Source organism: Rhinolophus ferrumequinum, chromosome 24, assembly GCF_004115265.2.
Source record: "Rhinolophus ferrumequinum isolate MPI-CBG mRhiFer1 chromosome 24, mRhiFer1_v1.p, whole genome shotgun sequence".
NCBI lineage: Eukaryota > Metazoa > Chordata > Mammalia > Chiroptera > Rhinolophidae > Rhinolophus > Rhinolophus ferrumequinum.
Genome location: NC_046307.1, coordinates 39,375,327 through 39,400,873, shown reverse-complemented (window position 1 = coordinate 39,400,873; position 25,547 = coordinate 39,375,327). Strand labels below are relative to the sequence as shown.

Sequence of the window (25,547 nt, the reverse complement as noted above, 5' to 3'; positions counted from 1 at the left end):
TGTAGCGTCTTAAGTGGTAAGAGCACCAGGAATATTTCTTGTTATAGTATTTGGTTTTTGTGCCCAGTTCCTGAAATAGCTCAGATCCCTACAGGTGGAAAGAGTGTGTTTTATTATTCAACCACAGCTGAGTTTATGTTAATGAGGTGATTTTGCAAAGCCCTGAAGGAGGGGGGCAGGTTGCCAGGGATCCAACCACGTGATGAGAGGTTGGACATGTCAGCCTCGCCCCCGACCTCAGGGAGACTGAGTTCAGTGGCCGACGGTTTAATCAATCACTATGTAATGAAGCTGCCAGACCCGCTGGCTGAAGAGGTAAGAAAGCGAGCACCAGAGGGTGGTGTAGCCCCACCGGGACAGCAGCTCCCTGCTCGGGACCCTGCCGGACCTCCCCGTGCATCTCCTCATCGGTCTGTCCTGTAATAGCCTTTGCAATAAGTGAAGCACTTTCCTGAGCCCTGTTAGCCGTTCTAGCAAATCACTGACCCTGAGAAGAGGTTTGTAGCCAGTCAGAAGCACAGACGGACAGCCTGGGACTTGACTCGCATCCGAAGTAGGGACAGCCTTGTGGGACTGAGCCCTTCTCCTGTGGGGTCTGTGCGAACTCCGGGCAGTTAGGGTCAGAGCTGAGTTAAATTGTAGGACTTCCAGTCAACGTCCACCGAGAAGTATACAACTGCGTAGTGTGGAAACCCCACCCCCCATATGTGGTGTCAGAAGGGTTGTGAGAGTATAGAGAAAAAGTGCTTTTTCCCTTTTAGATGGTGACGTGTCAAGTCCAGTTCTAAGCTACTGTTGACACTGAGGACTGCCCACCCCTCCACTTGTACCCTGAACCCTCAGACGCAGCCTGTTGTACTCTCGTCGGCCTCCTGCTCGGGCGTGGGGTGGTCACAGTGTGAGGTGACGTGGTACAGAGATCAGGCTGGAGTCACCCGCAAGATGTGGAGAGAGATCGAGAGAGAGACAGAGAGGTCAGTGAGGCTGGAACCTGTACCCCGAGGGCCCCCGAAGATAGGATTTGATTAGTACAGGGAAGGGGGACTCCCAAGACTAGTACGCGATGCTGAGGCCTGAGAAACAGATGTTTGGAGTACAGATGTAAGGAATTTTCAATGCCCAGACTTCCCAATGGTCAAGAGGTGGACACAGCCCAAATGTCTGTCAACTGACGAATCGGATAAGTAAACTGTGATCTCGTCAGGTGACAGAATGTGACTCAGCTACACAACGGAGGGAAGGACTAAGAGATGTCACAAATGTGGACGGACCTCGAAAACATCATGCTCCGTGGCAGAAGCCAGACACAGAAGGCCACATGTTGTACGGCTGCACTTACACGAAATCCCCCAGGGACAGAATGCAGACCGGTGGCTGCCGGGGGCTGGAGGGTGGGGTGGGGGAGGCACTGCTCCTGGGAATGGTTTCCATCTTGGGGATGGAAATGTTGGGGGACCACCTGGAGGTGATGGTTCACAACACGGTGAACGCGCTAAATGCCACCGAATTGTTCACTCTAAAGTAAATTTGTGTGATGTGAGTTTTACCTCAATTAAAAAAATAAATGCTCGGAGCCCAGGTAGGTTCTTTCTGTCAAAGGGACCTTAAACTCCTGCCAGCATCGCCTCACCAGAGCTGCCCCCAGGCTGGGACACAGACGTGCCTACTGGGCAAAGGTGCGGCCGCAGATCCCGCACGTGCAACGGAGCGAGAGCGGCAGCCCACCTGCCACCGCCTGCCACCAGCCTGCTGCTGGGCTGGGGTAACCCCAGAAGCCTCCCAACCTAATGGCCATGTGCAAGGGCAACCGCTGACTGAGCAGAGGCCCCGGCTCTTGGCAGACTCAGGAGCAGAACAAGACCTCCCAGCACGGGCATCCCCAGGCCAGGCTGGACGCTCCCCTCCCCCCCGTCAGCAGCTGGCTGGGAGATGGAGCAGGGCCCAGCAGGCCTGGCGATGGGACAGGTTCCCTTACTCCGTCTTTCATTGATAAAAGCCCCACTTGGGAGAGGCAGGGTCTGATCACCACAGTACTCCCAGAGCTCCACCGGGGAGCACAGCAGATGGTCTTGGAAAAAGAAAAGACAGGGAAGGATGGATGGAAGGAGCTAGGACCCTAAAGGTGATGCCCAGAGGCCCAGCACCCTTGGGGCTGACGCAGTGAGTCCAGGGCACGCGTATTTTTGTAAGCTTTCTGGGTGGGTACAATGTGCAGCCAGCGGTGAGGACCACCACTCACTATGTAAGAGTGGTCCTCCAGCTGGCTGCACAGCCTCAGAACCGCTCGTGCAGCGTATGCCACGATCCCGGAGCTCAGGTCCTCTACATCCAAGTATTACCCGTATTTTACGGCTGTGCAAATAGAGGTGCCGAGGCACTTGTCTGAGGCCTGAAGCAGCAGGCCTGACGGATTCCGGAACGTCTGATTCCGAGGCCCTCGGTCCTAACCACTTCTGTCCTTTTGATCCATATCTCCTGGTTCCACAGCTGCATTTGCCACAATCGTGCAATGAAGCAAGACACGGTGTACTGTACACTTCTTGGAGGGTATGTCACCACAGATGTGGAAATCCCAGGAGTTAGGAAGGGAGAGGAGCAAAACCAAATCCTCCCGCTGTTGGCCAGGCCAGGATGCAGATCCAGGCCCGTCCTGGCGGCAGGACATGTGGACTTCACCGTCTTTCACGTCCCGCACACCTTGGCACCACAATACCCGAAAGCCCACCCCTCTTTCTTTTATGAAGAATGCAAACCCTGAAAACCTCAAAGCAACAGAACTACTCACTTCAGGGAAATTAAACTTTGTGGGGAGATAAAAACAGAGCTGCCCCACAGACATTCATCTTGTGTATGTGACAGCAGGAACCTCCAGAGACAGAATCAGGCCACCCAGTGCCTTGCTCCTGGCTCAGCCTCAAAGATCCTGACAAGAGGGTTTGAGTGGAAAGTGTGAGGGGATCACAGTCTCCATAAATTCTGCCCCAGTGACACTCTGGTTTCCTAGCCCTCTGCCTGGCACCCGCCACTGGATGGAGGAGAGACTTCGGAGCCAGACTGTCTAGACTGAAAGCCCGGTTTTGCCACTTACTTGTATGTGACCCTGGGCAAGTTGCTTGCCCTTAGGAATCCTCAACTTGCTCCTGTCTAGAATGGGGGTGACACCGATGGCTGCCTCACACTGGCTGTTGTAAGGCAGAACGTGGTAGTGCATGGAGCCCCAGGATAGGCCTCGCTATGGTAACGACCTCAGTTAGCATTCATGCAGCACAGACACGCGTCCTCAAAACACTGCGGGGAGGCACCATCAATGTGCCCATTTTACAGATGGTCTCTCAGAGGCTGACGGAGAGACTTTATGCGTCTGAGGGCGGAGTGAGGATTTGAACTCAGGTCTGCAGTCCAGCTGCCTAACCCCATCTTACACTGCTGATGAATCGAAAACTACGTTAGAGTTCATTGTTTTATTAAAAATGCATTGCACTATTATTATAAGGACAATATTGGAAATCTAAGGGGAAAAACACCCACTGCGATCTTGCCATCATCTCAGGTCCGCTTTCATGCGCTTGCTATTGGTTCCTGCCCATGGTGCACCCCTGCGGAAAGCTCCATTCCTTCCACTTCTTCCCATTTTACCCACTGTGGCCCATCCGCTCTGGAGCATATAGAATATTCTCACACACCTGGTCTGGACCACCCCAGCTTCACCATCTGCAAAGCGGCTCTACATCATTACACTAATTTACACAAAACTGTCATGAGCTACAACCAAGACGAACAATGAAATAGCAGCGCTGTGTAAATGCCAAAGTGACAAACTCATGCTTCCTGCGGCCTCACGGGGACCGTTAGCGCTGTGCATCCTGAGAGCTGAATTTGGTTCAGGTGTTACCTCAGCAGAGAACCACTGGAGTTACACTGTGTTGCCATCAGCTGTGACCTGTCCTCCCCGACCGACAGCCACCCCCCACCACACACACACACACACACACACACACACACAGGCTGTGCTCTGTCTCTGGGCTTCTGAGGGCCTGCGGGTCCTACTATTTAAAGGGTTTGCTGGTGATTTGTGTTGATGGCGCAGAAAAGCACCTCTGACATGGGCTGTGTCTTCCCTGGTCTGCCCTGCCTCCCCCTCCCAATCCATCGTCCCTGCTGCTCCTGAAGGGATCTTCCGAAATTACTTCTCTGACCATTTCAAGGTGGGGCTGACTTCCTGCCCCGACGCAGTGGGTCTGCAACTTCACTGAGCCTCGGCACATCTCAGGAGGCAGAGCAGATGCCGTCCCGGGCACCACACCCAGAGATTCTGACCGCCTCGTCGGCCACCACAGCCAGAAACCAGGATTCCCACGCAAGTCCAGGAAATAAGCACGCACATGACCTGGAGCCTGCAGTTAGATCAAGACAAAGGTCTCAATCCTTTGTCTGGCTTCCAGAGAGAGAAGGGCAAGAATCACATCCCTTGGCTGTCAGCACTGCACACACATGATCTTCTCAGCCCTGCCCTGGACCTACCCACACAGTGGAGACTGTTGATAGGCCTACTTTTCCAACGATGAACCTGAGCACTGCAGAGGACAGGGGTGGGATTTTCTAGCCCGTCCGTAGTAGAGCACAACCTAGAAGCCAGGTCTGTCTGGATCCAAAACACATGTTTTTCCTTTGCACTACACTGTCTTCACCATGTGGCCTCTGCTAATCTGTCCCATGTCACCAATTGCTACTGCCCTAGGAACACACACACACACACACACACACACACACACACACACACGCACACACACCAGGAAGCCTTCCCAGACCTTTGCCTCACAAGCAAGGTCTCTCTGTGGCTCCCAAGCAATTGTCCTGGTCACAGTCACGTGTCACTCTGTGTTATCATGACTTCTTCACCCACGAACCCGCCCCACCAGACTTCACTTCCCGAGGGCAGGGAGGGGCCTGCTGACCTCCTGCCCACCTCTGCCACAAAGAGCAGCTGCGTGAGCTCTGGCGGATTCACATCCATTGCTTCCCCAAGCCCAGAGCCAGGCCCCAGAGCACGGCTGTCCATACACATCCGGCCTCAGTCACAGGCTCACAGCCGTCTCCCTGCACCCCAGCCCACCCATGTCTACATGTAGCCTGCATCTCCGTCTCCATGGAGACGCCAGCCCTGCAGCCCAAATAGCCTGTCCCATTAAGCTACTTTCATTCCTCAATCCCCTTTCTTGGCAGAACAGCTGATAAAAAAAAAAAAAATCAGGTCAGCAAAATTGGTTTGGAAAATTAGAAATCATCTTCTCCCAGTTCCAATGTGTGGCACTGCTAGGCATGCCAGTGGGGGTTTCTGAGCCAGAGAAGCTGCTCCATGCTTGCCCGTAATTCATGCAAGGGTGAGAAATAGCGCCTGTCAGCGCCACGACAGCACACGCAGCGCGGCCCTCTGCACAGCCAGCCATGCTGGCGAGGCAGCACATGCGCCCCTCTGTCCATGTCTCCCTTTGTCCAGGAGGAGGGGACCTCTTCCTCCAACAGTCGGCTACCTCCTCACCCCTCCGACCCTACACACACACACACACACACACACACACACACACACAGTCACACACAGCCACACACTGACATATAGACACACACACAGTCTCACACACACACAGAGACACGCACACACTCCCCACCTGGGAGGAGTCTTGGAGGCATTTTCACAGAACAGAGAAAAAGGAGCAGGCCTGACGCTGCCGGGCTTGCAAAGCGCTGCTGCCAGCGTGGCCCCTGGTGGCCGTGCGGAGCTGGGCTCCCAGGGGTGTTCCCACCATTCCCAGAATAGTAAGAGCGGCTCGCTGTGCTCACCTGTGCCGAGCAGCTGCCCTCCTTCTGGGCGTCTGGCACTTGGGTACAAAGTCGGGCACCGGGAGGGCGTGCCTACATGACCAGCCCCCAGCAAAAGCCCCGGGCCCTGAGGCCCTCCTGATTCCCTGGTGGACATTTCACACGCGTTGTCACACGTCATCACAGGGGGAGTTAAACGTGTGCTGTGTGACTGCACTGGGAGAGGACGGGAAGCTGGGGCCTGGCTCCCTCTGGACTTCGCCTCACACGCCTTCTCCCTTTGCTGACTGTACATGGTGTCCTTCTGCTGTAATAAGTCACAGCCCTGAGTACAGCTATCTGCTGAGTCCGTGAGTCCTCCACCTGGGCGACATCCGACACTGCTCCCCTTGCTGTCCCCCTTCTTGGCTCCCCTAAAGGGCAGGCATTGTGGATCTTATTTTACAGAGCGTGGCATGCAGCGCTACGCCTTCTTCACTCTCACCGAGGCCCTGGCACCGGCTTCCAGCCTTTAACTTCTCCCTTCCGGCCGCCCAGAGCCCAGGACCCATGAACAGCTCTTCATTGTCTTCTTGCCTCTTGGGTCGGAACGAGGGTAGGGGTGTCACTGTCCCCGCGCAGGAGGACATGGGCCATCTCTTTTCTGGTCCATCCCTCTGCACCCCGGGGGCATCGTGACCCCGACGCTATTGCTAGGTGGGCCTGAGCGAGGCACTGAGAACAAACTCTCCCACCTTCTGCCACACGTTTCGCCCTCCGCTGATGATAAGTGCTCGTCGGACTGCTCATTTCTTGGCCTGCAGTAGAAGACCCCTCCCCGGGGTGAGGGTGGGCAAACCAGGACGAGAAGCTGGACACACACTTAGGCCTCCCGTCCCGAGCCTCGTGCCCAGCCTTGCTCCTGGGAGAAGGTGGTTCTTATGGGTGCTTGCCAGTGCTTTGTCTGCTAGGTGGGATCTGTCCTTACGTACAGAGCTCTGTGGCAGGGGGCTGCAGGAGGATTCTGGTAGCCCAAACCTTTCTGAGCCCTGGTCAACCCACAGGCGTGCGTGAGTGGGCTGATTCCACAGCCACTGCGTCCAGTGAAGGTGCTTTTCACCTCTTAAGTAACACCTAGGAGCCGAGTTTGGCCACCAAGCCGCAGTGGTCTCGGGTCAGCTACACACGTATGTTTCAGTGTGGACTCACGAGGAACACTTTCTGTCAGTCTGTCCTGTCCCAATAAAGGGAGAAAAATAGGGTGGGAACCAGAGAGCCTTGTTTGGATTCCAGCCCCACCACCTCCTGGGTCGCTTATACTGTTTTCTGGGCCTCACCTTTCTCATCTGGAAATGGGGTCACCGTGTGGCGACACAGAGCACAGCTCCTGGCACACAGCTGGTGCCGAGATGGTCACCTAGTCTTCATTCTCACCAAGCACTGGGGAAGAGCAAACACTAAAACACCGCAGGATCTAAAATCGTACTCCCTCTGCGTGTCCCACGGCTCCATGTTTGGAATAATTTTATTCATTAAATACTAACAAATTCATTCTCTTATTTTGGATTCTGCAGACTCATGGGCATACCTACGAATGGGAGACAACCAGAGGGACCAAAACAAGGACCCGGGAGGCTTTTGTTGGTCTGTTTGGCCTACTCAGAAGAAAAGAAATAGTTTCCTTGGGGTCTTGTGAAATCTTGGAACGAGGCTGAAGCGGCCATCACTACTGGCCAGAGCTGGTCTGGAGCCAGCGCCAAATCTGCGTACAGACAGCTCTCCATTTTCAGCTCCTCCCCCCACTTTCTGCTGACTTTGGACAAGCTCTGTGACACCTCCAAGCTTCGATTTCTTCATCTATCACATGTGAGTTACGATGATTCCTGGCTTCCAGAAGCACTAACAGGTGACGCGAGAACACACAGACCACCTGTCTGGCTTTGGTCTGAAGCATGTCTGGTGAGGGAATGTACCAGAACAATTTCTGCCACGGTGTTATCTCTTGGGTAGAAAAGCCGACCCTGAAATGGCAGGGTAGGTCTGGAGAGTGAGCGTCTATTGTGTTCACTCCTGTGCACTGTTTAATTCCTCATGTGGGATCATTCCCTGGAGAGGAAGTTGGCTTGGCTTGTGGGCCACGTTCCCACCTCCAAGATGACCTCCTGGGGAAGGTTTACAATGGACATTAGGGATTAGCAAGCATGGTGTCGTTATTTTAACACTATTTCTCACTAATCCTTTTTAAAACCAGCCCCATAAGGTATCATTTTCCCCATTTTATACATGAAGAACCTAAGACCCAAAGACATTGAGTCACTTGCCTGAGGAAACTCAAATAAGGCAGAATGGAGAAGCAGGATTTGAACTCAGGTGTGATCCCAAAGGCTGTGTGCACTTTCTCCTCACTCCACTTCCTCTGGAATGGCCGCCCCTGGAGTGGCTGTTTGGAATACAGGGATGCCCTCCGTCCCCAAACCAGAAAGACTGCATTATCACGCTGTTGGGTCAGCTCCCCGTGGAAGCCCCTAAAAACCCATTAAAGAAGCCCATTCTCTGGGGCCCACTAAGTAAATTGCCTTTTGAAAGGAAATGGAAAAAGAAACATCTGTGGCCTCAGACTTTCTATGAGCAATAATGTAAGCGTCTCTTTCAGAACCCAGAGGGGAAACTCCCCACAGGAAGGAGGAGCAGTAAGAAGTACGTGTGACTCCAGCCCAAGTCCGAGATGCAGTAATATGTGTGGAACCCTTGAAAGACAAAGCGCAATTTAAACTGGAACATTTCAAAGCAATAACTCATTGCTCGGTTTAATTTGCTATTGGCATAAGCATTAGAAAGAAGAAATGAGGGTCGGGGGGCCTGGCTTCTGAAGGAGACAAATTTCTGGCCTCCTGAAGTGTTTTTCATTTAGAAAGTTCAAACCATCCGTCAACTTGAACCAGAGGGTATTAAGACCTTTGACAGTGAACCTCTTACAGGATGGAGAAGCCGAGGCCTTACTTCACAAGGTGGTGACTTTATAAGCAGATAAATCAAAGGCGAAAGCAAAGCGGAGACCTGAACGTGTGCAGCAACGGCTAAACAAGCTGTCAGGCGGGAAGGCACCAACCTTTCCGGGTCACCCAGGGTGTGCGAACACAGAGCAGACGGGCAGCAGAAGCCAGTGAAGAGGCCGGGAGTGATACATGGGGTGCACTGGGGACTGGAGGGCACACGCCCCGTCTACAGGGACAGCAGCTGCTGAGCCCCAGATGATTGTGGTCAAGATATGGGAACGAGGCCCCATCATGGCTGATGTGCTTTTTCAAGAAGCGACGGAGATCCTAAAATACAAGCGAAACTTTCCAATTTTTAAATGGGAGCAGCAGATACCAAACTATGCTTCTATTTTAAACCTCTCAACAACCCTGTAAAGATGCGCTGTTCAATCCTGTTTTGTAGGAAATAAGGGTCCAAAAAGCAGGTGGTTCAAGATGAGAGAGCAGCAAAGGCTGAAAGCAGGACTTGTCCCCTGTCTGGTAGAAGGGAGGTGATGAGGTCCAGGGTAGATCAGGGCGTGTGACTGGTCTGGGGCCGGGCAGACAGCTCCCAGGTGGCATCATGAGCACCTGTGACCGATTACGGCACAGGGCAGGGTGGGGATGACAGGGGTCAGGGGCAGGTGTCCATGACACAGCGCCGAAGAGGCCGGGTGCCCTCCCCGGAGGAGGAGGGGTTGGCTGAGCTTCTGCTGCAAGCCAGGCACTGGGCGTTCCAGGCACTGCCTTCCTGAACCCACACACAGCCGTCTGGGGAACACGTGCTTATCCCGTCTTACTGCAAGGACTTCCCAGGGTCACACAGCCAGGCCAGGTGGAGCCTCTATTTTCTAACGTTTGCTCAGCACACCTGGGCCTTCCTCCTGTCTGAGCTGCTGGGCGAGGAGACGCCTTGGAGCTTCCACTGCAAGCTTGTCAATCACCAGCATTTTGTAAAAAATGGTCCAGAAGGGAAGGCCCTCACAAATCTCACCAAGGATTTTACACAAAGTGAAACTTGGTAAGTTCAGATGCGACACAAGTCTTGCTGTGTCCACAGGGAGTGACTGTAGATACAAATCTGCCCCAACATGCATACTTTGAGCAAAGAGGTCATGAAGTTTATTTATTGCTGCCTTGGCTATGATATTAATTTATTATTAAGAAAATAAAGGGCTTCCAAGGGTTGGGGGTACAGGTGGTGTGGCAGTTCACTTTTGGCTATTCTGGGATGCAGGGGTTTAAAATGGAAACAGTGTAATGTGGAAGAAGGAGCCAGGCTCTTGCACCAGACAGGCCTGGGATCCAGTTGGCTTTACCTTTTACTGGCTGTGTGACCTTAAGTAAGTGGCACCACTTCTCTGAGCCTAGGTCGCCTTATCTGCAAAAATGGGATTACTCATAACACCCTCCTAGCAAGCACACTGGAGGATGCAGAGACACCGGATGTAAGCTCCCAGCAACACAAGATATTGTTAATGTCATTGTCATTGAAACGCATTCTGTAAGCAGTTGCCTAGAGAGCCAACTGCTGACTTCCTGTCACTAAAATAGCAGGATGCCCAGCAGGACCTCTTAATTTCGTCAAAATGATCTGTTGAGTCACAGCCTTGATGGACTTTCCCCTGGCTTTCCTGGAGCAGGAATCCCACCCTCACCTTTCGTCCACTCTCGTTGGCTCCAAATAACGGGAGTGCCTGTCCTTTATAAACAGTTCTGACTCTACAAAGACAAGCAAATCACCCAGCAGACACAGGGCTGCACACACAGCCAGCCTGTGAGGCCACAGAAACCTGTCCACAGAGCACTAAGGCAAGGGCTTGGAACCTAATGAAATCACCTCCCCTCCACCGAGTTCCCACAGCGCCTGCAATCTGGGCCCCGGTTTGCGTGCTCATTTAACTGTGACGTCCCGCCGTTCCCTCCCAGCAGCCCCAGCAGGATGCACTGGCACAGCGACCCAGAGTAAAGAGTCAGCTACTCTTTGCAGGGTTGCAGAAAACCATGGGGTGGGGTAGGGGGTGCAGAGCAGGGGGTTCAGGTCAGGGCCGCTTCCTTTACACGGAAAATACAGCAGAGAGCATGGAATGTTCTGAGCTCTGGGATCCAGGGAGGGAAACCACAAGAAGCCGGATAAGAAAGCCAGTTTGACACTGGCCTGGGCAAGTCCTGAGTTCCGCCGACTGACCTCTTTGTTCCTTGGGGGCCCCGCCTGGAGGATGCCTCTTAGCCCGTGCCTCTGGCCGGGGCTTGGCTGTGGAGGTGCTCACTAAATCTGTGCTAAGTCAATCAATGCCACCCAACTGGTTTCATTCATCTTCTTTTTATTACACCCTCTCTCTCTTTCCAGAAGTGATTTAAGGCAACTTCCAGGCTCCACGATTTAGTAATCACTGACACTCACGGCGTGCTCACACTATGCCGAGTGCTGCCCTGAGCACGTGACACGGGGTCCCCACTGTGTCCCCACAGCAATCCTCTGTGGTAGGGATTTTTATTGTACCTCCATTCTACAGATGAGGAAAATAGCAGCGAAGAAAATGGACGGATCAAGGATGGGCATGAACTGGAGACAGGACTTACAGCAGTGCCCATGTTATAAGCCTGACCAAGCCAGGAAACATGCACGGGATCCATTAAAACGTGCACAGAGTCTAGGAGATACAAACAGACTGCTCAGAAGATGCACGAATGGTTCCTATCTGACGTGTGGGGCCTTGGGGGAGTCGCTTCTGTCTCACCCTCGGAGTTTTCTTCTGTACAAAGGGAGCGGGGACAGCACTGTCCCCATGACCAGGCAGTCATGCAGGTCACAGGAAAAGCTGACTGCAGCAAGCACAGGGCTGGGACTCCAGAAGGTGTTCCATCGATATTCACCCTCCTCTGTTATTTCTGGCCTGTGCCCCTCCACTTATGGAATGAGGCTTCTTGGCGTGTGGGTGTTTAACTGTAAAATCATTGGCAAGGCTGCCCAGTCAGCTCACTGTTACTTAAAAAGAAGAAAGGCCATGCAACGTGGCTCGGGGCTTGTCAAGCGCCTGCTCTGAATTTCACGAGCGAGCGGGAGGCTGAATGGTTTGGTGACTCTGCTTGGGCCCCGCGTGAAATCCACATTCACATGAAAAGTGCCTCCAACGCGCCATTATATTGTGGTACCCTGGGAGGCTTCGGAAAGTCACGCTTTTCCTTCATCTCCTGCAGCTGAGAAATGCAATTGATTTTCCTGGCCTCATTTTTTGTGTTTTAAAGAACCATTTCCCCAGGGCTCCTCTGAGAACTGAAATGGAGAAAATCTCATTCATATTTTACCATGTAACCCAAAGACTAATTGTGTACCTGACAACAGACAGTGGAGGCACATCTAGTCCAAAGCTGGCCCGGGCCAGGCACATGGGATGCACAGGTGACATATGTGCAGCCTCTGCCCTCAGCACAGACCTTCAGGAGGCAAGGTGAGAAGCGCTGTGACAAAGACAGCGCCAGGGAAGGGGGCTCTGAAGCCAGGAAGGGGCGGGGAGAGGGTGACCCAGGCAGAGACAATGGCCTGTGCGAAGGTGTGGACGTTTGGGAGGCACATGATGGTGAAAGAGGAAGCCTGTAAGGGAAAAGGGGCAAGCGGAAGAAGGGGCAGGGGTGTCAGACTGAACAATTTATTGGGAGCCCTAGGGAGCTAACAGATGTTTGACATTTGGAGTTCACTGAAGTGGCTGCATTTGAGTTTCAAAAATTACTTTGGCAGTTTGGATGGAAATCCTATTGAAGGGGGTGACATAAGAAGTAGTCAGGGGCTCTAAAAATAATCAGACCTGGACAAATAGTCCATGACCGTCTTCTTCCTAGCCCAGTACTGAGCTCGGTATCAGGAGATACCAAACCGAGGAGAGAAACAGGTTTACTGGGTGCCAACTGTGTTCTGATGCTTTATATGTGTTACCTCATCTAAGATCACAAAACAAAATTAGTATCCCCATATTTAGATGAAAAACGGAAAGCTCAGGGAGGTAAAGAGAAACGAGTCACAGAGGGAGCCGGTGAGCAGGCAGGTCGAATGGGCTCCACCTCCTGCAGACCCACGTGGACCTACGCTGCACCCCAGGGTCAGAAACAGCAGCGGCTCCAGCACAAAAAGGAAAGACAATGTGTGCATCAGTATGTACTGTCTGCAGTGAGATGTTTTGCTCTAGATCCAAGAATGACTGATAGAAGCCTCAAGGGTAACTGTAAATACAGAGCCCCGAGCTCTAGTAATGTTCCATGATAAATGACGCTGCTTTAAACTCAAATTCACAGAAATGGAGGTTTCAGCTACATGGCAGCATTCGGGGAACATCGGACTGGGGGCCATGCCTGGTACTTCCGTGAATCACCCACACTGCCTACCCCAAGGCCTGGGACACGGTGGCTACTCTGCAAATACTTATTGACTGAACGGGGCCACTTTGAGAAAGATATCTGAGGGGAGTGAGAATTAAGAGAATGACAATGGCTTCGCTTCAAAACGTCCTCTTTCAAAGCTTTAGAGGGGTAGCTGGGTACAAATGGAATTTATTTGTTTATTAATTCTTCACATATTTACTGAAAACTACTCATGTTCTTCCAAATATCACTAAGACAGATGATTTTACGAATTCTGTTTTATTTATTTTAAAAAAACAAAACAAGAAAACCTAGAGAAACAGATTCTTTCTCTACTCTTTCAAATTTTCTAGAGCATGGAGAAAGGAAAAGGCAAGTACATTCTCTTTACAAAGGCAGGAAAATATTAATACCATACCTGACAAAGACAGCACAAAAAAGAAAACTCAACGCAACCTCACGATATTAATAACGCAAAAATTTTAAATGATATATTAGCAAACAGAATTCAGTGACACACCATGACCAAATGAGGACATGTAACAATGGCTTAACATTTAAAAATCTATTGCAAAATGTACCGTAGTACTAGGTCAAAGAAGCCAAACAGTCTGATCATGTCCACAAATGCAGAAAGGACACTGGGGCGGGGGCAAGAGCCATCAAAATGTAAGTGGTAAAACACTAGAAACAGATCTGAGAGTTCTGACCAATGCAACCAGATAAGAAAATGATATTAAGAGTCTAAAAGTTGAAAGCAGAAATAACATAAGAACACTAAACACCAGAAAGGGAAGCAATATTAGCATTATGGACAGATGATACAATTTTATATGTAGAAAATCCAAAGAATTGAATTATTAAACAAATCTTTCGAAGCAATAAGAAAAGTTAGTACCTGCCTGGTGGCAAACGTACAAGCTTCAAAAGCATTTCTATTAAATATAAATACAACCAGTTAAAAAATACAATGGAAGAAAAGGTCCCCTTTACAATGTCAACAACAAATAGATAAAATACTTTGAAATAAATTTAACAAGAACTGAAAAAGTGATTTTAAAACTCAGTTGAGAACCTTGAAAGAGGACTTCAATAGATGCAGTTAAATCTTGTCTCTAGATAGACTCAATATTTTAAGGGATGTAACTTCTCCTCAAATTAATCTATAAATTCACAGAACCCAAATTAAAAACTAGCATGAGTTTTTTGGAACCTAAACAATACATTAATATTTTTCTGAAGAAACAAACATGCAAGACTGGGTAAAGAGTTTCTGAAAAGTAAAAGGAATGAGGGAAGGACAGTTTACATAAGTTTTAAGATGTATTGTAAAACTATGTAATTGAAAAATTTGGTATTGCCTCAGTTTTCAATATCAAATAATTGTAAGATCAATGGAAGAAAAGGGAACACAGAAGTAAACTCAAATACATATAGGACTACGGTATCTAAAGAAGGTGAACTGTCAAGTCAGAGAGTAAGGATTAATTAATGAGCATAGACCAATTAACTGGCAACTGGCCCATCACAAGGAAATAAACTTGGATTCCCCCATCGGACTCTACAAATTCCAGATTGATCCAAATTTTAACATAAAAAGCAAAATCATGAAAGTACCAGAACAAAACATGAATTTAGGGTGGGAGAAAGCCTTCATTTTGGTAGAGTCGAGTATATCAATATTTTCCTTTATGACTTCTGGAGTTTGTGATGAATTTGAGTTAAAGCAAAAGTAAGGAATCCTATCCCTCAGGCTTGAAAAAGAAGTTATACCATAAACAAAACCAAAAGGCAAAGAAAAAACAACTGAGAAAGTTCCAAATAAGTGGGGATGAATATGTTCCTAGCTTTGGGAGGAGGCCGTGCAAATCAGCATGAAGGAATAACAAGTGGTCCAACCACATAGGATGTTTCCCAGGGAAGAAGCAAAGGTCAACAGTCAATTAGTCCAGAGAAAGAGGCTCCATCTCACCACTAACGAAAAACACACAAATTGACACGAACCGGAGGTGTCATTTTCTACCTATCACATTGGTGAAACTTTTAAAGATTGGTACAGCTCTCAATGTGGGCAGAACACATTCGTAGGCACGGTGGAGGAAGTATAGATTGACGGGAACCTTGGGGAAGATAATTTGGCAAAATCTATTAAAATGGAAGACTCACATACCCTCTGGCAAGGCTTCTAAGATGAGGATTCTCATACCCTCCGAGCGCAGCCGTGAAACATATGAAAGGTGCACAAGTGCGCACACATGCGTGTGTGTGTGTGTGTGTGTGTGTGTAGACACACACTAGGAAGCTAGGAAGCTCACTGTAGCAAAAGACTGGAAGCTAGAACAATAGGAAACTGATTGAGAAGGACTATGAGTCTCCTCACTGTGCAGCGATTAACAAGAGCAAACGGGATCTCAGTGTGCTGATGCAGGATGACCTGAGATGTATTATTAAGGGAAAAACGCCAGGTACAGAAGAATGTGTACAAAATGGACCCATTTTCCCATAGGAGAAAATGAAAAAGGATATCAAATGTATACATGCATATATATGGGGAGATGTGTATATATATATATATATATATATATATATATATATATATATATATATAAATATATATAACGTGTATACAGACACACACACACACACACACACACACACACACATGCAGAAAACACCTCTGGATGAGAACAGAAGAAATGATTCCTGGGCTGTCCAATAGAGCTTTCTGCAACGACAGAAATGCCCTAAATCTGAACTGTCCAATACGGGAGCTGCTAGGCTCATACTGAAATGTGGCTTGTGCGACTGAGGAATGAAATCTTAAATTTTATTTCACTTTGATTACTTTACATGTATGCAGCCACATGTGGACAGCACAGACATAGGTATTTTCAGCGAGGATTATGAAGGGAGAGAAACAGAGACTATTTCTTTCTACACTGTTGCAATTTTGCGGCTGTACATGTGTCACTCTTATTTAGAAAGAAAAGTTCCTGACCTCCTATTGTTTTCAAGGTCCCAGGATCCATAGTCAGAGGGGATGTAGAATTGAATCCAGGCTTTCATAGGGCCATGGAAAAACGCAGATATGGAAATACGTGCATGAAGCAGGTCAAGTTGACAAACTCCCCAGGGAGGAAGGTCCCAGAGGAGGAACCAGTCATTTCCACACCGCACAGTAAGGGAGAGAGAGGAGCTGTTTGGACAGGTGATGTTTGCGCCAGACCTATGAGAGGAATAGCTGTGCACTGGACGTTAGGGAGAGAAACGCATTCAGAGCAGGGGAAGAGCTAAGCTGAGGGGTGGGGGCAAGAGAGGGCAGTGTGTCCAGGATCACATGAGTAATTTAGGTTGGCAGGAAGGATGTGGAGGCAGGTAGGAGAGGGGGCTGAAGAGATGAACAAGAGACAGGCTCTGAGGACCACATACTATGGACTAAGGGGCTCAGAGTCCTCCCTGAAGGCCAGGGGAAGCCCTAGAATGGTTTTCAGCAGAAGAAGTGATCACGCTTTGAGACAAGACCCTCATTGGCTGTGACTTGGAATGTCAAAATCAAAGACTGAAGCCGGAAATGAGGGTGCAGTTGCAATATATACAAAACTTATTTTTATCCTCTATGGAAAAATCACAGTCAAGCTATTTATGGATCCAAAATTGCATTCTATACACTTTACTTTGTCCACGAAACAATCACAGTGGGTCTGCTTAGAGTTAAGCAGCACCAAGAGAAAAGAAAATGCAAAGGAACGTATTGTTCTCCCCTTCCACAGCCATCTCGTCTTTCAGTAAGCCCCCTAGGAGTTGGGGAAGTCATGTGCCTTTACTGTTACTAATTCTTCTAGGGCTTCAACTCTCCAGGAGATGGGTAGGATAAGAAGCTGAATACCCAACAAATCATATATGTCTCCATGAATGTGGCATGATTTCTCCTTTTACGTCAATAAACATGGTGGTAAATCCTAGACCAAGGTTGCTCAGCCTCCGCACGATTGACATTTGGGGCAGGATCATTCTTTGTTGTGGGGACATCTGGTCCCTTACAAAGCTTAACAGCATTTCTGGTCTCTGCCCATTAAATGTTAGTAGTGAGCAACACACAACACACACACACACACACACACACACACACACACACACACGCCATGTCTGACGTCCAGAAATGTCTCCAGACATTGCCGAATGTCCCCTGGGAAGCAAAATCATCCCTGGTTGAGAACCACTATCTTCGAACCTCAAAGACAGAAGAGCCTTGGGGACCAGCCCACCCAGTTTCCTCATTTCACATGTGGGAAAACAGGCCCAGAGACTGAGACAAGGAACCAGGTTTCCTTACTCCGTTTGGACATTTGTTTTTAGAGATTAGAAATCTTTTTCTTAGCCTCAGAGAAATGCAAGAAAAGAAAAAAAAGTTGGAGGGATTTTAATTCAAGTCAGTTTCATCTAGCCGAAGATTCATTTATTCTCTCTCTCTCTCTCTGATCTGCAGGGTTCATCTTAGAATTTCTATTTTCTAACTTGGTTTTCTAGCCACAAATACTATCAAAATTAATAATAATAATATAAGAGATGATGGACGCATCCGCCCACTCTAATTCAGCATTTTTCATTTTTCCTTCGTTCATAGTGAAGAGCTCCGGGGAAGATGTCTGACGTAGGGGCTGTCCTGTCCCAGGCCCTCTGCGAGGCCCCTCACAAACATAATTGTTACAAAAGCCCTCTGAAGGGGTCACTGGCATCCCCATGTTACAAAAGAGGAAACTGAGGCTCACAGAGGTGAGGTGACTTGTCCAAGATCACACAGCCAGTGAGCCAGCATTCGAACCCAGGTCTATTGGATCACAGCTGAGTTCAGGTGGTGGAGAATCAGGATGAGTTCATGATGATCACCCCGGTGAGAGCAGAACCTGCTCAGAGAACCAAATTCCCTCCGAATTGCTCAGATCAGAGCTGAGGAGCTTGTCAGCGTCTCCAGGAGGAGGCTAGATCTATATGGCAGTTGCTATGACAACTAGTTTTCTTATAATTATAGAACACTTCGGTGACACGACAAGCTGCACATACAGTCACTTTGTTAGGACCTGTCTTCCTCTGACAGTTCCTGGAGCTTAAACATCATAAGTTAAAAAAAATAAAAAATAAAAAAACCCCACATTTAATATAATCACGCATTGCAGCCACGGAGGCCCAGAGAATGAGAAAGGCAGGAGATTAAACCTCCTGCCGTGTGATGGGACCCGTGAGGCAGGCCACATGACAAGCCATGAAGAAATGGCATTTCTCCCTTGGGAAATGTTTGCTTCTGTTTCTCTTTTAGATCAATGCCTTTCAGGACTTGGCCAAAAGTGTATTCAAAGAGAAGAAAGAAGAAAGGAAAGCCAAAGCAAAATTAGCCAAGTACTTGGCAAATAGCAGGGATAGCAGCAAAATTTTAGTATTCTAGTGACCACGTCTCAGTTTAATTCAGCCAGTTCCCCAAATGAGCAGGGTTTCCCGATGTGGAAGATGGTACAGACAGAAGAACACACACACACACACACACCCCCTCTGGGTCAGAAAAGCCTGATCGCCCTTATTGGCTGTGTGTGCCTGAGTACCTCAACTAACCTGGCGGATCCTCGCTTTTCCCACCTGTACATCAAAAATAATGCCTCCTCCACGAGTTATAGCAAAAAAAAAAAAAATGGAAAATGACTAGCTAACTACCTGGCACATAATAGGAGCTCAGTAAAATAGAAGTTATTGTTATTAATTACAAATAATAATTTCTAAAATACGGCTTTACTTGCCGTCAACATCTTCCTTTTATGACCCCACGTGGGGTTTGAGAAAACTCTCTGAGGCTCTACCTTCAGAACTACCTTCAGCCACCCAGACAGGCAGCAGGAGAACTCTCAGGAAGTGAGTGGCCCTCTCAGAGCAGTGACAGGTGCAGGAGCCAAGACACATGCTGGGCTGTGGGACTCCCAGACGGGAAACTGACTCGGGCAATCGAGGACCGGTTGCTGGAGGAGGTGAGTTCTGGGCTGGGTCACAAGGCAGAAATACAGGATGGCCACAGAGGCGGAGGAAACTCGGAAACAAGGACCTGGAGGTGTGACAAGGCCTGGCAGTTGGGCAGAACGACCAGAGGCAGGAGCACTGCCAGCACAGGAAGTCAGTGGCAGAGGCCATGGCACTGGCAGCAAGGACCCCTTTTGCAAGAGCCCGTCGTGTCAGGGGCCTCACGCTGGTGCTGGAGGAGGGGGGCAGCAAAGATCTCTCAGGCAAGATCTGACGGTCCCATCTGATTTGGCACATGATGGAGGGAAGGGGGTGGCGTGGAGACGAAGGGTCAGAAGCTGGCACCGAGGAAAGGCTGAGCCAGGAGGAACAGCTAGGCTGGGGCAGCGTCAGTGGAGACACACAGCCCATGGAGACAGAGCCAGGCACAGCTGTCCTCTGGAGACCCAGCCCGGGTGGAAGCCTCCCATCTAGTCAGACGACCTGCTCCCCAGAAACGAAACTGCCATGTAATGATAAGAGGAAGCTGTCGCGGAAGGAGCCACCATGGAACAGTGTTGATTTGTTACCTCACTTCGTCCTCACACCAGGCCTACGACGCAGCTGTCACCACCCCATTTTACAGACTGGGAAACACTGCTTCAGGGAGGTGGGGGACTTGCCTTCGTTCTCACAGACCTGCAGTATCAAACCCAACACAGCGCCTCCCTTCTTCCGTACTGCCTGTCACACAGCTGTGCGCTAGTCAACCAGCTCTTGGGGGCGGGGGCGGGGTGGGAAGCATGATTTGTAGTGTGTGCCCATTTCTACGGTGTAAATACTCCCACTGGGTGGTTACAAGCTTCCAAGAGTTCAACAACTGGTTTACAAACTTGTAATCGTTGTCTGGGGAGCGGGTGTGCACCAGCTGTAGCCCGCCCCTGCAGGAGACCCTAGGAACCCAGAACATTCACTAAACTCTACAAGGCTCCTACTGAAGTCGTTACCAAGTGACTGTCTTTACTGAAGCCTTTATGTCCCAATGTTTGATTCCATGAGAACAAGAAGCTGGCAATAGAAGCAGCCTAGTCATTTGGCCGTAGAGCGGTCGCTGGATCACCCAGTTCCTCATCCAAAGCCCCAGCACGTCCCTCCTGACACAGCACCATGAATGGTTTCGTAAAAAAAAAAAAAAAAATTAAGCCACATTTGCTTTTCGACGATCAATGAATCGCAATACACATTTTGGAAGGTCGCTGTAATAGTACAATTCCATCAGGCCAGGAGAAAGCACCCAGCCACATTCACAGGCAGCATCTTTATTCTGACTTTCGGGAAAACCGTGGCCAGACGTCGACAATAAACACCAAACACCACAGCGGCCTTTTTGGGCCAGGTACTCACGTGCAAATCCTTTCTGCACTAGGTAACGACTCTGCTCCTAACCCAGCGGGCACTATTTTCAATAACTTACCAAAAATGTTCCTCAAATAATTTTTTTAAAAATAGGAGAGCAATAAAACCCAGAAAAGACATAATAAAGTAAAATCTCTGATCTCCATGTGCTACCGCCAGCAAATATTAGAATGCCACCGATGGAAGGCGGGCAGAAGCAGCAAAGGGCAAAGCTACAAGTGGGGGTCTCCCCTCCCTAGGAAAGAGGCATCGGGAAGAAGACGCTTATGAGGACGTGTCCTCTTAGAGGCGGAGAAGCAAAGCTAGGGTCCCAATTTTAAACAGAGCTACTGAAACGAGGAGCCACAGCCCTGGTGTTTACAACCGCGGAGTTTCTCCATCAGTTGCAGGCATTTCTGTGTGCTCAGTCATGACACACACTTTTGGTGGCCAGGTGCTGGCGAGGCTCTTGGGGGGCAAAGACGAAGAAGACACTAACCTGGGCTCAGATCCGGGGGAGGGACAGCAGGTCACTCAGTTGTGCCAACACCGGGAAAGTGGTGCTGGTACGGAGGACCGGGGAGCAGGTGCGGGAGCCCCAAGGAGCAGGCAGACAAGGAAGCAAGGGGAGGCAAACAGGCAGGCAGGCCACCGTGTGGCGAGGACACGGCCGGGTGGCTCTGAGGTGTGGCGCAGAGACTGGGCGGTGGAAGCACAGAGCTGAGTGCTGGTTTGGCTCTGACAGGTCCTGGCTCAGTGGCTCTGGAGTCACGTCACTTCTCTGAGCATCAGTTCCCTTACCTATGAAGTGGGGATAGTACTAAGAGTACCACGCTGATATAAAGCATTTTTAACAGATTCTAGATTATACGTCTTACAGCTGATGTGTTGAGAAATAGCCTACCAAAAATTACTGCCTACCCCCCCGGAATCAAAGAAATGGCTTCAGAGGTCTCTGTTGAGAGCCAGAGGCCCAACAGTGAACTGGCTGCGCTTTGAACAATTCCAGGTTTTCCCAGCCACTTTCCTGGGGGAAAGCCAGGAAAGGGAGGCCGAGGTCTGTCTCAACCAACAGACAAAATCTGGCTAATTAGTCAAGAAGCTAAGAACCCAGGAGAAAGAAAGGGATCCGAACAGGAAGGTAATAAAATGGTCGTCCAAGGACTTACACTATTTGTTATGTCAAGATTGTGTCCTGGCTTACAGATGAGGAACCAGGTGCTCAGAGAGGTGACGAGACTTGCCTAAGATGGTGACGCTAAGTGGTAACAGGGACACAATCAGCTGCCCAGGGAGTCCAGCCCCAGAGCTCACGAGTGCCCCCAGAACACCTCTCATCAGCTTAACACAAACAGCCTCCAAATGTAACACTCACTTCCTTCCCACACCAGCCCGGGGACAACCAGGTCTGAGCGTGGCCAGATGCACCAGTCCCCTCCATGCCACCAGCACCCTCCACAGAGAAGTCAGCATTAGAAGAACCCCAGCCCCTGGAAGTCGGAAAGGAAGTGCTTCTCGCTGCATGCGCCCCTCTTCTCAGATCAGCCCCATGGACAATCTGCCACATCTGTGGCCCTCTGCAATGACTGCAAGAGCCCTCTTGGTTTTAGAAAAGACAACAATTCCAGGTGATTCCTTCAGCCAGTCTTTCTCAGTTCACCCCTCTCCACCCTGTTCTGTCTTCTCATTCTCTCTCAGCATAACTGCTGTGAGCTGCTCTCTCCAGGTCGGTTTTGAAATGTGCAGTCACGAGCTGTCCCACCTCTGTGAAGGTACTAAGATGTGGGACACAGCATCCTGGCTGCTCCCATGGTTACCTCTGCCGTGAGCAATAGGCTGGAAAGGGGCCCAGCACCACGCTCTCTAAGACCAACTGGAACCTCTGACTTCCAGCCCTGGGTCTCCAGCCCAAATCTCCATCCTGCCTCCAGACCAGTTACGTCCAAGAGCGGGTGGACCACCATCTGCCCCGACAGCCCCCAGGCTCCTCCCACCCAATGCGTCTCCCCCAGCCCAGGCCCCCCAGCTGCCACTTCAGTGGATGGCATCCTCCTGGCCCAGTCAGCCAGGCCACACACCGAGAAGCCCCCTGACTCCCCCATCTCCAATAAGTCCTGCCAATTCCACGTCCGTAACAGCCCACCTGGACCGAGCCCCGCTGCAGCTGATAGCTCAGAATCCAGGCTCAGCTTACTTGCCACCAGTCTCCTCCCTAATGTCTACCCTCACCCCAGCACATGCCTCCTCCACAGGGCCCAGAGGGAGCTCTCGTTAAGAACACAGAAGAGGCTAACGAATGCTCACAGCTTTATGTAAGCAAAAGAATTGCTCCATTCCTCTCATTTTGTTCCAAGTGGCAGGGCCATCCGCCCACACCTGACAGTCAGTGCTGACAAAGGGCTGCCCCCAAACCCAACGCCCTTCCCTTCTGGCCCCCAGGACGAACTGAGCCGAGCTGCGTGGGGACTTCCTTCCGCAGGCACTGGACCCTGAGCCAGCCCCTCCGGTCCTCCCAGCTGACGCACTTCTGTTCTGATTGGCAGTTGCCAGCTGCAGGCAGCGTGGCTGAGCAGAAGGGCCGTCCAGGCCTGCTTCTGAGCGCTGGCTCTGCCATTTGCCAGCTGGGTGAGCAGGTCACATCACTGGCCTGAGCCATAGTTCCCACTTTACACCAGTTTCTCAGAGGCTCACGACCACTAAATATGACAAAATAACCACATCACCAAAAGTTACCAAAGAGAAAACAAACAAACAAAACCATGGTCCAACACCACTGCTGCTGAGACAGCAACAAATGGCATATTGATACGTTTCCTTCCATGTCCTTTCTCCTCTTTATACTTGTGATTGTTTTCATCCCAGAAAACATACAATTTTAATCTCTGCTTTTTTCATTCTATCTTCTCTGTGAAGTATTTGCCTGAATTATCACGTCTTCATAACCATCATTTTAAATGACTACTAAATAAGGAATAATTTCATCATAAACTTGTAATAGTTTATTTGATAAAAAGAGCAATTTTTTAAAATAATTCTTTTTTCCCCGATTATTGAAACAATACATGCTCGTATGAATTTTGGAAAGCACAGGAAAATGAAAAGAAGATGGAGAACTCTCATAAGCCCCTAATTCAGAGTAAACTAAATACTCTCTGGAAAAACAAAACAAAACAACAACAGTTTCTTGGGAAACTGTTAAAAATAGTCCATCCTACGGCTGTGGTCTTATTTACAGAATCATGAGAGCTGAAAGTCTGGCGTTGTTTCCAATAGTTTGATTTTGTAAATAATACTGCAATAAACAATCCTGTACGTGAACCTGGGCATGTTTCTGAAGGTCTCTGCTGCCAGGACAGGTGAGCTTCCCTCCCCGGCCCAGGGCACGTGATGCACCAGGATACACCCCCGCCCTCCCCACACAGCTACCTGCTGGTTCTTGCAGGTACCTGTGGCCACTCCAGGCCAAGTCCACCTTCACTGGGCCCACACTGTGTTCCAGACACTGAAGACAAAAATAAGAGCCACCCCTGCCCTCAAAGAGGGGATCAGCGTCCAGGGGCGTCCCACATTTGGGGGGTGCCCACAGAGCTGCCACATTCTCTCAGGCTCACTGATTTAGCAGGGACAAAGTGAGGGACAGAAACAGACCAGTGTGCTTATCCACGTACACGCGCCAATTCCCAGATAACCAACCAAGGGCTGCTCCCCTTTCAAAGCCCCCAGTCGCAGTGGACACAAAAGAGCTGCTATTAGTTGTGTGCTTACCATGTACAGAGACAAGTGCTTTGCATATATTCTGTGTGTTACCCTCCAGCAATCCTCCTATGACCTCCATGCGATAAGTGAGGGTTACTGCCCTGCTGTGGCCTCATGGCAGCCATAGGTGGGAACAGGGCTCAAACCCCACCAGACTGCACCAGTATCCGTCCACAGAGCCACGGTTTTGCTGTCTCCAGGGCTGACTTTGCCTCCTAAATATCTGTTAGGTCGGCCCGCATCTCTCTATCTGCTCTATCATCTATCATCTCTATCTATCTATCATCTATCATCTCTATCATCTATCTATCATCTCTATCATCTCTCTACCATCCTATCCGAGCCGCTACTGCTTTTTCACTTGGATGACCGCAATCAGCTGGCAGTCTTTCCACACTCCCTCTTACCTGCTACAGTCCATCAGCCATGCAAAAGCCAGTGCTTTGGTCAAAACCCAAATTCAAGTGTGTCTCTCCCCTTTGTAAAGTCTCTCGGGGGCTCCCTTTATGCTTCTAGCATAAAACCCACACTCCCCCAGACACTCTGCAAGGCCTAGAATTGTCTGCCCTCTGCCTCTTTCTCCTGCCTCGTCTCTGTCTCCTCCCCACAGCCCTCCTACAGCACAGCCTCCCCTCCCCTAGTCCTATTCAGTGTTGGACCAGCCTCCCTCCAGCCTCAGGGCCTTTGCACAAGCTGTGCTCTCCGCAGCCACTAAGTCCTAAGGGACTTCGCCGAGGTTCCTCGTACATCCTCACATGCATGCTTCCCGGCTTCTCCCACAACTCATCCCAGGGACATAGCTGTCCGTCCTGGTGACCCCTCCACCAAGAAACAGAAAGTCACACGGCTGGTCTTTACCATTAAGAAGTCAGTTTTTCTTTCCCTTTGTTTTTACTGTATTTTGTTGCAACCCTCCAGCGACTAAAACCTGAGTTTCTTTACATATTTTCATCACATTTCCTGGCGATTGTGATGGAAAGGCAGAGAGATGGGGACAGGAGGAAGAAGAGGAAATGAGACACATTGATCGCTTATCCAATTATCTGAACATGCCAGAGCAGGAGGGAGAGTCACCCTCAAGCGTCAGAGCTCTTGTTATTGGATTAGACGCAGCGACCCAGACAGAGTGGCCTCACGGTCTCCTCCCGGAATAGCCCACATCGCTTTGCACTCCAACTGCGCCTGCGCCATAGCACCAGGTGTCTGAGCTGGCTGAAGCCAGCCTTACCTTTACTCTTCCTGTTATAC

The 25,547-nt window shown here is 49.9% G+C and overlaps 1 protein-coding gene across 1 annotated transcript in view; it reads right to left on the bottom strand.

The window, feature by feature from the left end:
- The window catches only part of NSG2 (neuronal vesicle trafficking associated 2), a 45,511-nt gene that overhangs the window by 5,220 nt on the left and 14,744 nt on the right, over nucleotides 1-25,547 (bottom strand).